Here is a 12,426-nt window from a genome sequence, read left to right on the forward strand (position 1 = left end):
AAATGAGAAATAGACCAAATTCTTTTATCCATCCAGCTACCCAAAAACAATGACTTGCAGTTGAGCAAAAGATAACTTGCGGAATTCTGATTGGATAAAAACTCACACCTAAAAAGACAACGCTTGGATCGAACATGACATCAATGTGGAGAATAAAATCATTTTTTCTTGATTCTGTTAGGCCAGCAGAGAAGGCCTTGACGGCCCGCTACTGAGATGAACATATTAAACGTTACCTTTTGTGTAGTAATGATTGATAATGTTAGATTGTTTGCTAATGGAGTCAATTAAATAAGCACTGAACTGCATTATTCACTATTCATCAAAAATCAAAGCTGTAACCCATGAAAATAGGGTTAGCCTCAAAATGATTCCTCAAACTTTTCATTTTTAATAAAAAAACGAATACATGACACATTAATAACATTTAAAATAAAGTGACACTCAAAAAATTACATTTGTTTTCTTTTTATTTAATGTGAAGTGTGTGGGCGTGTGTGTGTGTGCAAGAGTGTATTATATATGAATGTGTGTTATAATGCCATTTGTTTTGGTAGCCTCAATAGCCAGCCCTGCTGGCGGTATTGCTGGGGGCTCCTCAAAGCATTCCTTCCAGACATTGACTGGAATGGAGGTCGGGTCCCCGTTGAGGTCCATTACCTCAACGTTGTCGTTCATAACATTAAATCCGAGTATATTTAATGTTATGGTGGAGTTGCAGCCCTGTTGATGAAAAATAGTTTTAGTGATTTAGAAACCACTTTTACCAAAGACGGGAAATAACTAAGTACAATCCTGTATTTTTTTCCCAGCACTTTGTACTTGGCTGAGTATTACTTAACCTACTGCTTACTGCTTTCATGAAGGACTCCAGAAGTCAGAGAATAATTACTGTTAGTAGGCTGAATTCAAATGATTTGGACAATTTTAAATTAAACAATGGCTCGAGATGATTACTTGTTGACTTGCATAGTTGTTGTTTCATTTGAATTGATTAGTTAATCTTGACACCACAACTACTAATGGTCAGTCTGTTTTGAAATGCAGCAAACACACTCCTACAATTAATTTATGAATGCAGCCTTCATTGTTGTAAACTGTTGACATCTTCCCTGTATGCAACAATAACAATTATGCTACATAGTAATATACAGGGTGTCCATCACGTCATTTTAAAATGTTAAGAATTCATTATTTTGGGCAGTTTGCAGAGGTGGGCATTTTACTTAAGTTTGCCAGTCCGTCATTCATCATCTGTCAGCAGCCTGGGTACCTGTTTGTCATCCGACAATCCATTTTACAGGAGACGCCTGATGTTACATGCTACAGCGAACATGACAAGACATCGGGGAATCGTCTTCATGCACTTGGTGCCTCTAATGGTGCCCATGTAGAGGTGTATTAAATGAAGTATATGAGCACAAAAACAAAACTGACAACAAATGATTACAAGAAAACAAATCTGGCTATGGCTCAAGTGCCTTTGTAGAAATCTTAGATTTGTAAAATTATTTTATGGACACCCGGTGTTAGTAACAGTCATATATTCTCATATGCAAATGTGTTTAAAACAACAAAAGTACTAAGTAGAAACGGAAATCTAATTCAATTTCCATTTTATCAATAAATTTGAACAAATGATAAAACCAAACAGCTCTGTGAAAAACAAACAAATACATTAGGATGGATACATTAAACTCATCTCTTTAAGTTATGAATTAATAAGTCTATATAAGGGTTGGGAACACCTGTTCTGGGTTGATAGTAAAAAGGGCCTTAGTACGGCACCACAGATATGTAGCGACCTTTTGAGTACCATTGATCAAGAGCCATTAATTTACTCACTGTAATTTCCGAAAATTGGGTCGTGTGGAGGGTCAACCCAAAATGGTTACTCTTGGCCTTTAAGTGGGTGAAAATATATCCATTGCCAACCTCTAGATGTACCAAATAGGCCTCCCGCCAAATGCCTATCTTGACCTCCACATCGTTCTGCAATAGTTAGAAAAATGCATATTCAGGGTGTATAATTGAAATGCATAAAAAGGAAAACTATAAATGATGTACTTACTTTTTTTATGGTCACATTGCGCATGGGCACAGGCGGGGCCCCACGTAGCCGCACCATGCGAATTGGACGTATCTAATGTGGACCAAATAGAAAAAAAGCTAAAAAAAAACATTTGTATGTTTGCGCAAATGATGCGTGTGCGAACAGAACTGACAGAGGCTGACACGGAAGAACAAAACAGAAAGAAAACTGGGTTATATTGCAATGCTTAATGCAAGGGAACACATGTTTTTATATGCATCAATGTCATTCTGGTCGAGAATTAACAATTCATTCAAGCAGGATTCGATTTGATATTTATCTTTTTTTTTTTATTTCTGCCATGTCTCTGTGCACTTGTGTGGTGCTGCAGCCATCCACAAACACAATATGCATTGATGTTTAGCGCAAGCGTGTAAATGTTTAGCGAGTTTTTAATGGAACCAGAAACTATAGAATATGCAGAGTTGCACTGCTACTTTGAAACTACTCATCCATCCATCCATTATCAGCGGAGGACCGCTTGTCCTCACAAGGGTCACGGGGGCTGCTGGAGCCTATCCCAGCTATCATCGGGCAGTAGGTGGGGTACACCCTGAACTGGTTGCCAGCCAATCACACGGCACACATAGACAAACAACCATCAACCATCATCCACGCACACACCCATTCCTCAGGGCAATTTAGACTGTTCAATCAACCTGCCATGCATGTTTTTGGAATGTGGGAGGAAACCGAAGTACCCGGAGCAAGGCCACATAGGTACGGGAGAACTTGCAAACTCCTCACAGGAAGGCCGGAGCCGGAATCGAACACACGACCTCTGCACGGTGAGGCCATTGTGCTAACCAGTTGTCCACCGTGACGCCCGTGAAACTACCCATGAGCCCCAACAGAAATCTGTGTGGCCCCACTTAAGTGATTTATGTGATATTCTAAAATATATTTAAAAAATATTTTCTCAGGCCCCTATCTGAACCAAGCAACCCCCTTTAGCCCCAGAAAAGAAAAAATATCTCCAAACTGTCCCTGGTTGGAAGGCAATGTTTATTCTGAGGGAATGTTAATATATTTTCCCCACATAATAATAATAATAATATTCCCTTTATTAGTCCCACAATGGGGAAATTCGAGATTCGAACCCAGGCCTCCTGGGGAGACTGGGTCCTGAACGCGGCGCCTTAGACCACTCGGCCATCCTGGCAGCCAGGTGGGTGCACCGCTCCTGGCGGTACTGCAATACCAGGTCGATGCGTGGAATGGACGGAGCAAGCCCCTATTCCATCTCCCAGGTCCAAAAATCAATTTAATATATGGTCCCCAAATAGGGAACGTATCAGATATTAAACTGATAAGAACAGATACTACACTTGATCTTAGCCAAAAGGCCGAGAAGCGATACCTCTGGAGCGCCTATGTGTGTGTGTGTGTGGGTGTTCACAAGTGTATGCACATGCAAGTGTGCGTGCATGTGCGTGTGTATGTGTGAAATATACTTACGTCGGTTATGTGCCCATCCACGGTCACCATCTCCCCAGGAGCCATTTGTGCGACCTCCAGAGGAGATGATGAGGTTGAGACCGGGAATACCAACGCACGTGCCGCAGCCTCCATATCAGCATCGATGGTGACGACGGGGCCCACATATATTTTGGATTTGGGGCGGGTAAGCAGAAAAGAGTCTTGACCCGCCCCAAATCCAAAATGCGCAAAGACATAGCTGTTGCCCTCTGTGACGAGGGCCGCCAGTGTGTCAAAGAGACACACGGTGTAATTTTTTGCCCCGTCACAGAGGGCAACAGTGAAATTATTGTAGGCCCCATTCATGGACAAGGTGCCATTTGGTGTGAGGGACCAATTTTTGGCCCGGACCTGGAGCTTCTTGGCCACCACTTTTGCAATAAGGAGATTTGTCGTCATCCTGAAAGAGAATGTTTTGAAACAATTAAAATATATTATTTTATTTCTTATCGGTGGATGTTTTGAGCGGTTTATATCGATATAAAATAGATTTCTGATGTTCTTTACATCCCTGGTAGTTAACCATGGAACTTTCAAATGATTTAATCATTAATCTCATATTTAGTTGTCATCAAAATATCGCACTTGACACACGTTCACATTTTTTCACTGTCTACATAGCAAAGACATCAAAGGTATTTTAAAAATTGACAAAGGTTAAGTCATACCACAACTGCTACAAAACTCCCCACAACAATGCAGAACTTATTGTATTTGTAATTGAATAAAATGTCAGCTGAGGCTGCTTGCAAAGATTTTAACCATCCACCAGATGTCAGTGATGAACACACAGAATCAACAGATCAGAAATGTGCAGCTGCTATTGCAGATAGTGGAGTTTACTAAAGTGGTTCAGCAACATTTACTGGCTCGCGGTTGGAGCTTACGTAGCTAATTAATAGAATTGTACCGATACCACTACTAGTATCAGTATCAATACGATACACCATTAAAACACTGGTATCGACAAATACGATCAAATAATGTGCCGATACAATTTGGCGATACTCTAATTGAAGTGTCTCACTCTCACAAACATGAAGAGAGATGGAATTTAGCTGTTTAATCAACATCCTCTCTGATTTTGAACCGCTTCCGAATACTGGGGCAAAGATGGTTATTGTATGCTTATTACATCACTTGTGTTGTTTTACATTTGACAAAGCCGTAGAATTTCAGTGTTTAATTTGACAAATGATGGATTGGTTGGTTCTAGATCATTTGCAAAGATGATATGTTGGTATGGCTCTTTTTTCCTTATAGATAGGCTATGTATTTCACCATATCTCCGCACAATAAGTAACGGAGGGCAGTAATAATGAACAGTATAATTTGCGATTAATTTTTTAGGAGAACCTTAGTTTTATAAAGCATACCAATAGTTGCACATATTATACACTTAACACTTTCTGTTGGCACTTCTCAGCATGGATTTCATCAATAACAAGACCCAGAAATTGTAATTCATGTACCCTTTCTGTTTCAACAGATTCAACAGTGAATTTGACTTATTGTTTAATTTGAGCTGGTGCCAAAGATTGTGAACTTAGATAATATTTTAATTCAACAACAATTTATTGTTAACGGCCGAGTTTTTTCAACAGATTTAATGTAAAAGACATTCCCCGAAACAAGGTGCCATGCATAAAAAATAAATAAATTATAAAAAAGTGATTAAAGATATGAACAACAAATTGTTAATATGCATGCCTTTTGCATCCTCACTGGAAATACAGTTTTGGAAGGTCGTACCATAATGGCGACCCTGTTATTGACAGACCATGCACGAAGCCCAGATCTTTATTCATTTATCTATTTTTTTTAAACACTATAAATTATTACTTAAACTTGTACGAGGCGGACCGCGAGGGCCTTTAACCGCGTGCAGTTGATAATTTTAGGAATTATGCTACTCGATCGCTCATAATGCCCAAAGTCTGTGCTCCGAGGTTCCGAACCACATGAGAGAAGCAATGCGCTCTCTGGGGATTTTTTTTTTTGTAAGTAACCCCTGCTCCAAGAGGAGGAAACCCCGTACATTGCGTTCAACACTCCCCTCCCACCCGACTGGGAAAGGAACGTGTGCATCTCATTCATTCTCCCACGGTGTCCAGGGAAGGGAGGGGCGAGGGTTAGGGGGGCAAAAAATGACTTAGGACGACTTATCTCCCAAAACAAAAACAGAATAAAAACTTAAACTTGCGCAAATTAACAAAAGATCGCATGGAATATTAAAATAAGTGCTCATTCATTTTACGTGACTGTGTGTCGTGTTAGAGTTATCGATCCCCATGTGCGCACCTAGCTAGCAATACTTAATGAAGGATTAATGCTAAATTGAATATTGAATATTCAGAATTAGATAATCAACAAAGACCATTTGTTGAGGCAAATGTGAAAGAAAGTGGATTTAATTTAAGATCTACGACTAAAATCATTTTTTTTTACTCTGACATATCAATTACAGTCAACATGTACAGCACAGCTAAGTTAACCAAATTGGCATATTCGGTTTTCCACCTGTTAAAGGGACAATTACACACTAATAAGTACAGAATAATGAATAAATAAATACATGTAATAATTGTATTATACGGGGAATAGGCTTAAACATACACTACAGTGTACAAAAGGTTGAAAATGTGGTTTCTGTATGTCTCAACCAATGTAACATCCTACCTCGTGGTCAGTCAACTGTAGAATGAAAAAATGGCCACCTACGTCACGGTTATCAGCCCAAACGCCCTAGACATTCCGACGACAATAAACCATGAATGAAATAATGGATTTTTTTTTTTTTATGTTTACAAACTACAAATGGCACTTGACTGTTTTGTAATACTGGATATATATCGCTCCGACTAACACGACTTGAGAAGTGTGTGTCTTCGAAGAACAGGTGCACGCAACCCTCCCATGATTTAGCGATCCCTACCCTATATGTTATAAAGCAATCTGCAGCTCTTATTTGAACTGTTTCAACGTGTTCTTCCTGACGCACTTTGCGCACTGCATCCTTTTGGGCCATACTGAAAAACTTCAACGGCAAATTTGAACACTCCCCCAGTTTCCAAACCTAAGAGGTCGCTCCCTTCCCCTCCTCTTCCCTCCCACCCCACCGTGAGACCGTGGGAAAATGAATGAGATTCACACATTCATTTTCCCACGGTGTCTCTTTTTGGAGGGGTGGTGACTAACAATCATTTAGGACGACTTATGACCAAAAATAAATAAAGGTGCGCAAATAAACTAAAGATCGCACGGAAAAGTGAATATTTAAATAAGTGTTCATTCATTATACGTGACTGTGTGACGTGTAAGGCTTATTGATCGCCATGTGCGCACCTAGCTAGCAACCCTTAATGAAGGATGAATGCTGAATTAAAAATGAATATTCACAATTAGATATTCAACAAAGGCCATTTGTTGATCCAAATGTGAAAGAATGTGAATTTAATTTCGACCTTACGACCAAAATCAAAATTTGTGACTCTGACATATCAATTACAGTCAACATGTACAGCACAGCTAAAGTTAACCAAATTGGCGTATTCGGATTTCTACCAGATTAAGAGACAATTACATACTAATAATTACATACCAATAAATAAATATTGGTGTTTTACAGAGAACACTGCGGAATACAAAAAGTTAAAAAGGAGTTTTCTGAATGTCGAAACGAATAAATCATCCTACTTCTTGGTCAGTCAACTGTAGAATGAAAAATGGCCACCTGCGTCACGGTGATCAGCCCAAACGCCCCCGACATACCGACGGCAAGAAACAATGAAATAATGGATTTTTTTTTAAGGTATAAACGACACATAACTATGTTATGTAAGACAGAATATATAATCTACTTTTTTATCAATTTGTTTTTGATGTGATGACATTTTAAATATAATTATTTCTATGTTGCATAGGAAAAAAAGTTCAAGTTAAAATGAAGTGATAAGGAAAATGCAAAGCAGAAGTGCATATATCCAGGGGAGAAAATATGTTTGCTGAGTAAAAAGCATTCTTAAACACGCAATGACCCATCTTTTGTCGAAACTGCAACTTTTTTTGCATACACACACCATGTCCTGTTGGATTTATTTCATATAATAGCATGAAACACAAATTAATAAATTAATCAGAGCAGACTCCAGACTTGATGTGGGCGGCTGTCTGCCTTGACCAGGATTTATAATGTCCAACTGCTCAAAGAGCCCCCCCCCCCAAAAAAAGAATTACTTTTGAAAAAAAACCACCACATCAGGGTATAACACACAATACAAAATCATCTAACGTCTTGCAACTTCAATCATACATCTATTAATGATAAATTATTAATGATAAACAATAATACAGAGAGAAAAAAAATGCACAAAAAATGAAATAGCATTACCCACAAAAATGTATTTCAACAATAGGTTGAATCAAAGTCAGTTGAAGCCAAACTACTGTGGTTTACTTTCTTTCCGCATGATGGGAGGTGCTCCTGCATTTATTGTTATTATTATTTTCGGATGTTGCCAGTCAAACTTCATGATACCTATGTGACAGCATGTCACAAAAATGGTCAGAAATATGTATTTGATACATTTTGAGGATTAACTTCAGGGCTGTGGTTAGTGGAGGTCAGGTAACAAGATGGTTGTCAATGAGGTTTTTCTTTTTTTTTTTGTTATGCACCGGTGCAAGAACATATTTCAGGCAGGACAGGATGGTGACCTGTGTCAGGAACAGGTTGACGCTGATAGCGTTGATTCTTGTCAAAGGTTGTGTTCTCCTTCCCAGGGCAATGTGTGCATTAATGAGGAACACAATGAAGTGGTCTGACCTTAGTATCCAGTATGTGTGATGTTGCTGTTTTGATTCAACCTTTTAGTCGGATTAGATCAATAAACCGAAGCAATCATCTGTAGTCTGAAAGCAGTAAGTTCTTCTTGTTAAGGTAGATCTGGGTACTTTCCGAACTGTGTTTGGCTGTTTTGCAAAACTGAAACATTTTTATAATGTTCAGCAAGTCACATTGTTATGGCCTCTCTTTGGATTAGGGTTAGGTTAACCCTAATCCTATCTCTATCCCTAACCCTAAATTTTCCTCTCTCAGTTGGGACCGCAGCAAGGTATTATTCCTCCAGCGAATAGGGAGACGATGGAGGGATGCTTCAGAAAATTAGAACGGCTCATCTGAATCCATCGCCGAGGCTCAGGTTGTTGAACCACTATGTCCTTCCTCAGATCATTTATTTGTTGTGTGCTTCCTCAAGCCATCTGCCTGTCTGGCCAAGCCCCGTATCCCCACCTCCTGCCCTTGAAGACCGGACCGCGTCGACCACTCCACCGCCTGGCCCTGCTGAACTCCGGATCCACTGCCTTCACTTGCTTCCCCCAAAATAAACCCCTTCTCATATTCCGATTGCTCTTGGGTCCTTTTCGCACCATTACAGTTCCACCCAACCGTTACACCAAGTTTAGTAAACTTCAGCACTCATCTGCAGTCCGAAAGCAGTATTAATGCTGTACATTGATTGTGTAAGGACTTGTTAAATAATACTTTGTCAAAATATGACTAGAGGCATTATTTTTAAGAGGCTGACAATATGTTATTTGGTACCAAGAACATTTCATCTGCAGCAACAATTCACAAAATCACAAAACTATGAAATAGGACTTCATCGCATGTCTTGTCTTGAGAAAATACTGCAATGTCAGGGAATGGAGTGTAACAAATGTTTTATTTATTTTTTTCTTTTCTTATCTTGAATTTATCTTTTTAAACATTATGCACTGTCGGAGCAACTTACACTCTTTTTTTGTCGCTATGTGAGCAGGGCATGAAAATCCTGACTGGTGCCTTTCTTTGACGAGTCTTTCATTCCAGCAATGACAACACCAAAAAAACGACACCGTTGAAGTTGAACAAAAAAAGGCTTTGCTTGAATTCCAGTTAAAAACAAATTATGTCAAAACAAGGTCGATCGCAGAAAAGTCGTTGCTCCATGCCCAACGTGTCTTCCTCATCAACACCAATGTATAAGAAAAATCAGCCATGCACATTTCTTCAAAGTCTTTGTTTTTTGTTTTAAATTGTATTTGTCAGGCAAGACAGAAGTCCACACTTCAACAGATTCCTGTGTTTTGCCCTCGAGGTGTGAGAGAGGAAAACCTAGGGTTAGGTTTACCCGAACCCAAAGAAAAACATTGGTTCCATTTCAGGCCATCACAATATGACTTGTAGAACATTTTACAAATGTTTCAATATTGCAAAAACAGCCAAACGCAGTACACAAAGTTACCAGAAATATCTGAACAAGAAGTTCTTACTGCTTTCAGACTGCTTAAGTTTACTAAACTTGGTGAGTAATTGTTGATCTTTTGCTTTTTTTAAGTGACGAAATTAAAATGAAAAACTTCTAATCACTGTTGTCTGCAAAATGACCAGAACTACCCAACATGAAGCAATTACTGCTTTCAGAACAGGAGAAAGTGGTTAGGTTTGATTACATTTGGAGACAAACTGGCATATTGTGCTATGTTGAAGTCAAGAAATCGCATTGAAAAAGTTTGACTTAGTGTGGTTGAGAAGTACCCCAATTCAGAGGACTTATGGCTTTCTGAGCACAAGTGAGTGTTTAGGTTATGAAGGATTGGAATATGTCGTGGTAGCAGAATGCCAATTAATTACAGGTTCATATGTCATGGTGTATGTATGTTGTTTTTGGTTTAGTATTTAGTTTAATATTTTTCCTTGTGTTTGGTGTGTGTCTCTTGTTAAACCTGATTGTGTCCAGCTGTGCTTGGAGCCCCATTCCCTTGTGTGAAGCAATCAGCTCCCTCCAACCCTTTGTGTCTTGTCCAGGTGTTCCTTGTTGTCTCGTTACTTTGTTTGTATATTGTTCCTTGTTTCAGTTCTCTTTGGTTCAGTGTCCCAGTTAGTTGTCCTGCCTGTCGCGCCTTGTCGAAATAAGACTAGTCTTTGTGTTTTTTTGATCCCTGTTGTTTTGTACGTTTGATATTTTAGTTTTTTCCCCATGCCTTGTGTGCTTTGTTTTCTTTACCTTTAATTTCTATGAAGTTACTCCTGCTTCACTTAACTGTATCTGGGTCCTCCTCTCACTCAACCTCCATAGCAAAACCCTGACATTATGTTTGTCACTGCATTTATTAAACAAAATACATTTACCAAATGAAACTAGTAGTAGTTTGCACAGTGAAGACATGTGATTGTGTTTACTATTCTCATATGCTACATTTATGACTTATTTAAATGTGTTGAACTTGTGTAGGTCATGAAAATTCGACATTCCCACTTGCAACACACATTTAACTAGAGAATGCAATTTCTGGAGAAATCGCGTGTGAAGGCTCCGGAGTTGAAGCCATCTGGGTGGAAGCATGTGGAATGAAATTGAATGATTTTTGAATCATAGAGAATGAAATTGAATGAGTTTGAATTGTAGCAAATAGAATTGAATGAGAATGTGGATTGATAGTGAATGATGGAAGGTGGAAGGATGTTGAATGATAGTAAATGATGTTGAATAACACTAAATGGAAATGGCAAAGAAGCCCGCATGGCGTTCTTTTTTGGAAGCGATTGGAGAAGTTGGAACGGTGAGAATCCGAAGAAAAATGTGGAAGGAGTAGCATGCGGGATAAAAGGAAATGGTGTGCAAGTGGTTAGCGTGCGTGTGCGTTGCGTGGGGCCGCCCCCACGCGCGTGTATCCGTGGAAGGAGTGAGTATGAACGGGGTGATGAGTATGCGTGTGCATGCTGAATCTTGTTAAACCAGATTAAATAAAGAAATCAAGTTAAGACACAATATGGAAATAAAAAGTTTTATTTTTTTAAGCATTAAATAAATACAGTGGAACCTCGGTTCTCGAACGACTCTGAGGTCGAACAAAAAAAAAAGAGAAATTCTTGCTTCGCAGTTCGAACAAACCTCGGAGTTCGAACGCCGGTATGACGCGTGAGTGCGCACGCGAGGGTGGGGGCTGAGCGGCGTACGGGTGTAGATCGCTCTCTTTATGACCAACTGTTGTCGCGTGCGGACGTGCTGCGTTTTGCTCTCGCGTTTTATATCGGTGTACGAAGTGTTTTAGCCCCTAATCATGCCTCCAAAGAAAGTCAGTGCAAGCAGCAAAGGAATGGTTTCGGTGTTCGAACAATTCGCTTTTCGAACAGGGTTCAGGAACGGATTATGGTCGAGAACCGAGGTTCCACTGTAATTACAAAAAAAATCCCTCTTGGGGGACGAGGGGGTCCTCGGGGAATCGCTCCCGCCAGGTGGCGAGAGGGAGTGATCTTGTATTGTCGTCCCCGTCTATGACTTCCACCAGGTTTCCCCGAAGTCTGTAGCCCACCACCAGGAAGGGGGGTATCTTCCAATTCCTGTGTAAAAGAACACTTTATGAACAGACGTAGGATGAACAGTTTTATTTTCATGACTTCTACTATCACACCCGAGAGCAACACAAACGTGCCCGTTTGACACTCGCTGTCGATTGAAAATAACAGGTGTTCAGGTAATCACGGTTCACCTTTCCAACGTAAAATTACGAAATTCAGAAAACGGGTGGTGAATAGATATTAAAGTCTGTCAATGGAAATATTTCAATCTAGTTGATTTTTTTCTACACATTTTGTATTAGCCGGCCTACTTACTTTGATCTCGGTGGAGTTGGTCGTTTGGAGGGAGAAGCCATAGGGTGAAGGCTTGCCCACAAGGTGGGTCACCTTCACCTTTTGGCCCACGTAAACGACAAAGAGATTCGCCTCCCTCCAACGCACCACCTTTGCCGACGCCCCGTCCTGTAATACAAAACGTACAATGAGAATTGCCCGCTGCAGCATATTTAGA

At 39.8% G+C, this 12,426-nt stretch overlaps 1 non-coding gene and 1 pseudogene across 1 annotated transcript; one reads left to right on the forward strand and one right to left on the reverse strand.

Moving 5' to 3' along the window:
• Window positions 1-12,426, forward strand: part of LOC148320820 (uncharacterized) — a 117,251-nt pseudogene that overhangs the window by 33,989 nt on the left and 70,836 nt on the right.
• On the reverse strand, window positions 3,260-3,450 carry LOC148320822 (U2 spliceosomal RNA). Its single transcript, XR_015839465.1, has one exon. It is a non-coding gene; the product is annotated as a U2 spliceosomal RNA (small nuclear RNA).

This window comes from Idiotropiscis lumnitzeri, chromosome 16, assembly GCF_059441095.1.
Source record: "Idiotropiscis lumnitzeri isolate Australia: NSW breed Sydney's pygmy pipehorse chromosome 16, RoL_Ilum_1.0, whole genome shotgun sequence".
In the NCBI taxonomy this organism is placed as follows: Eukaryota; Metazoa; Chordata; class Actinopteri; order Syngnathiformes; family Syngnathidae; genus Idiotropiscis; species Idiotropiscis lumnitzeri.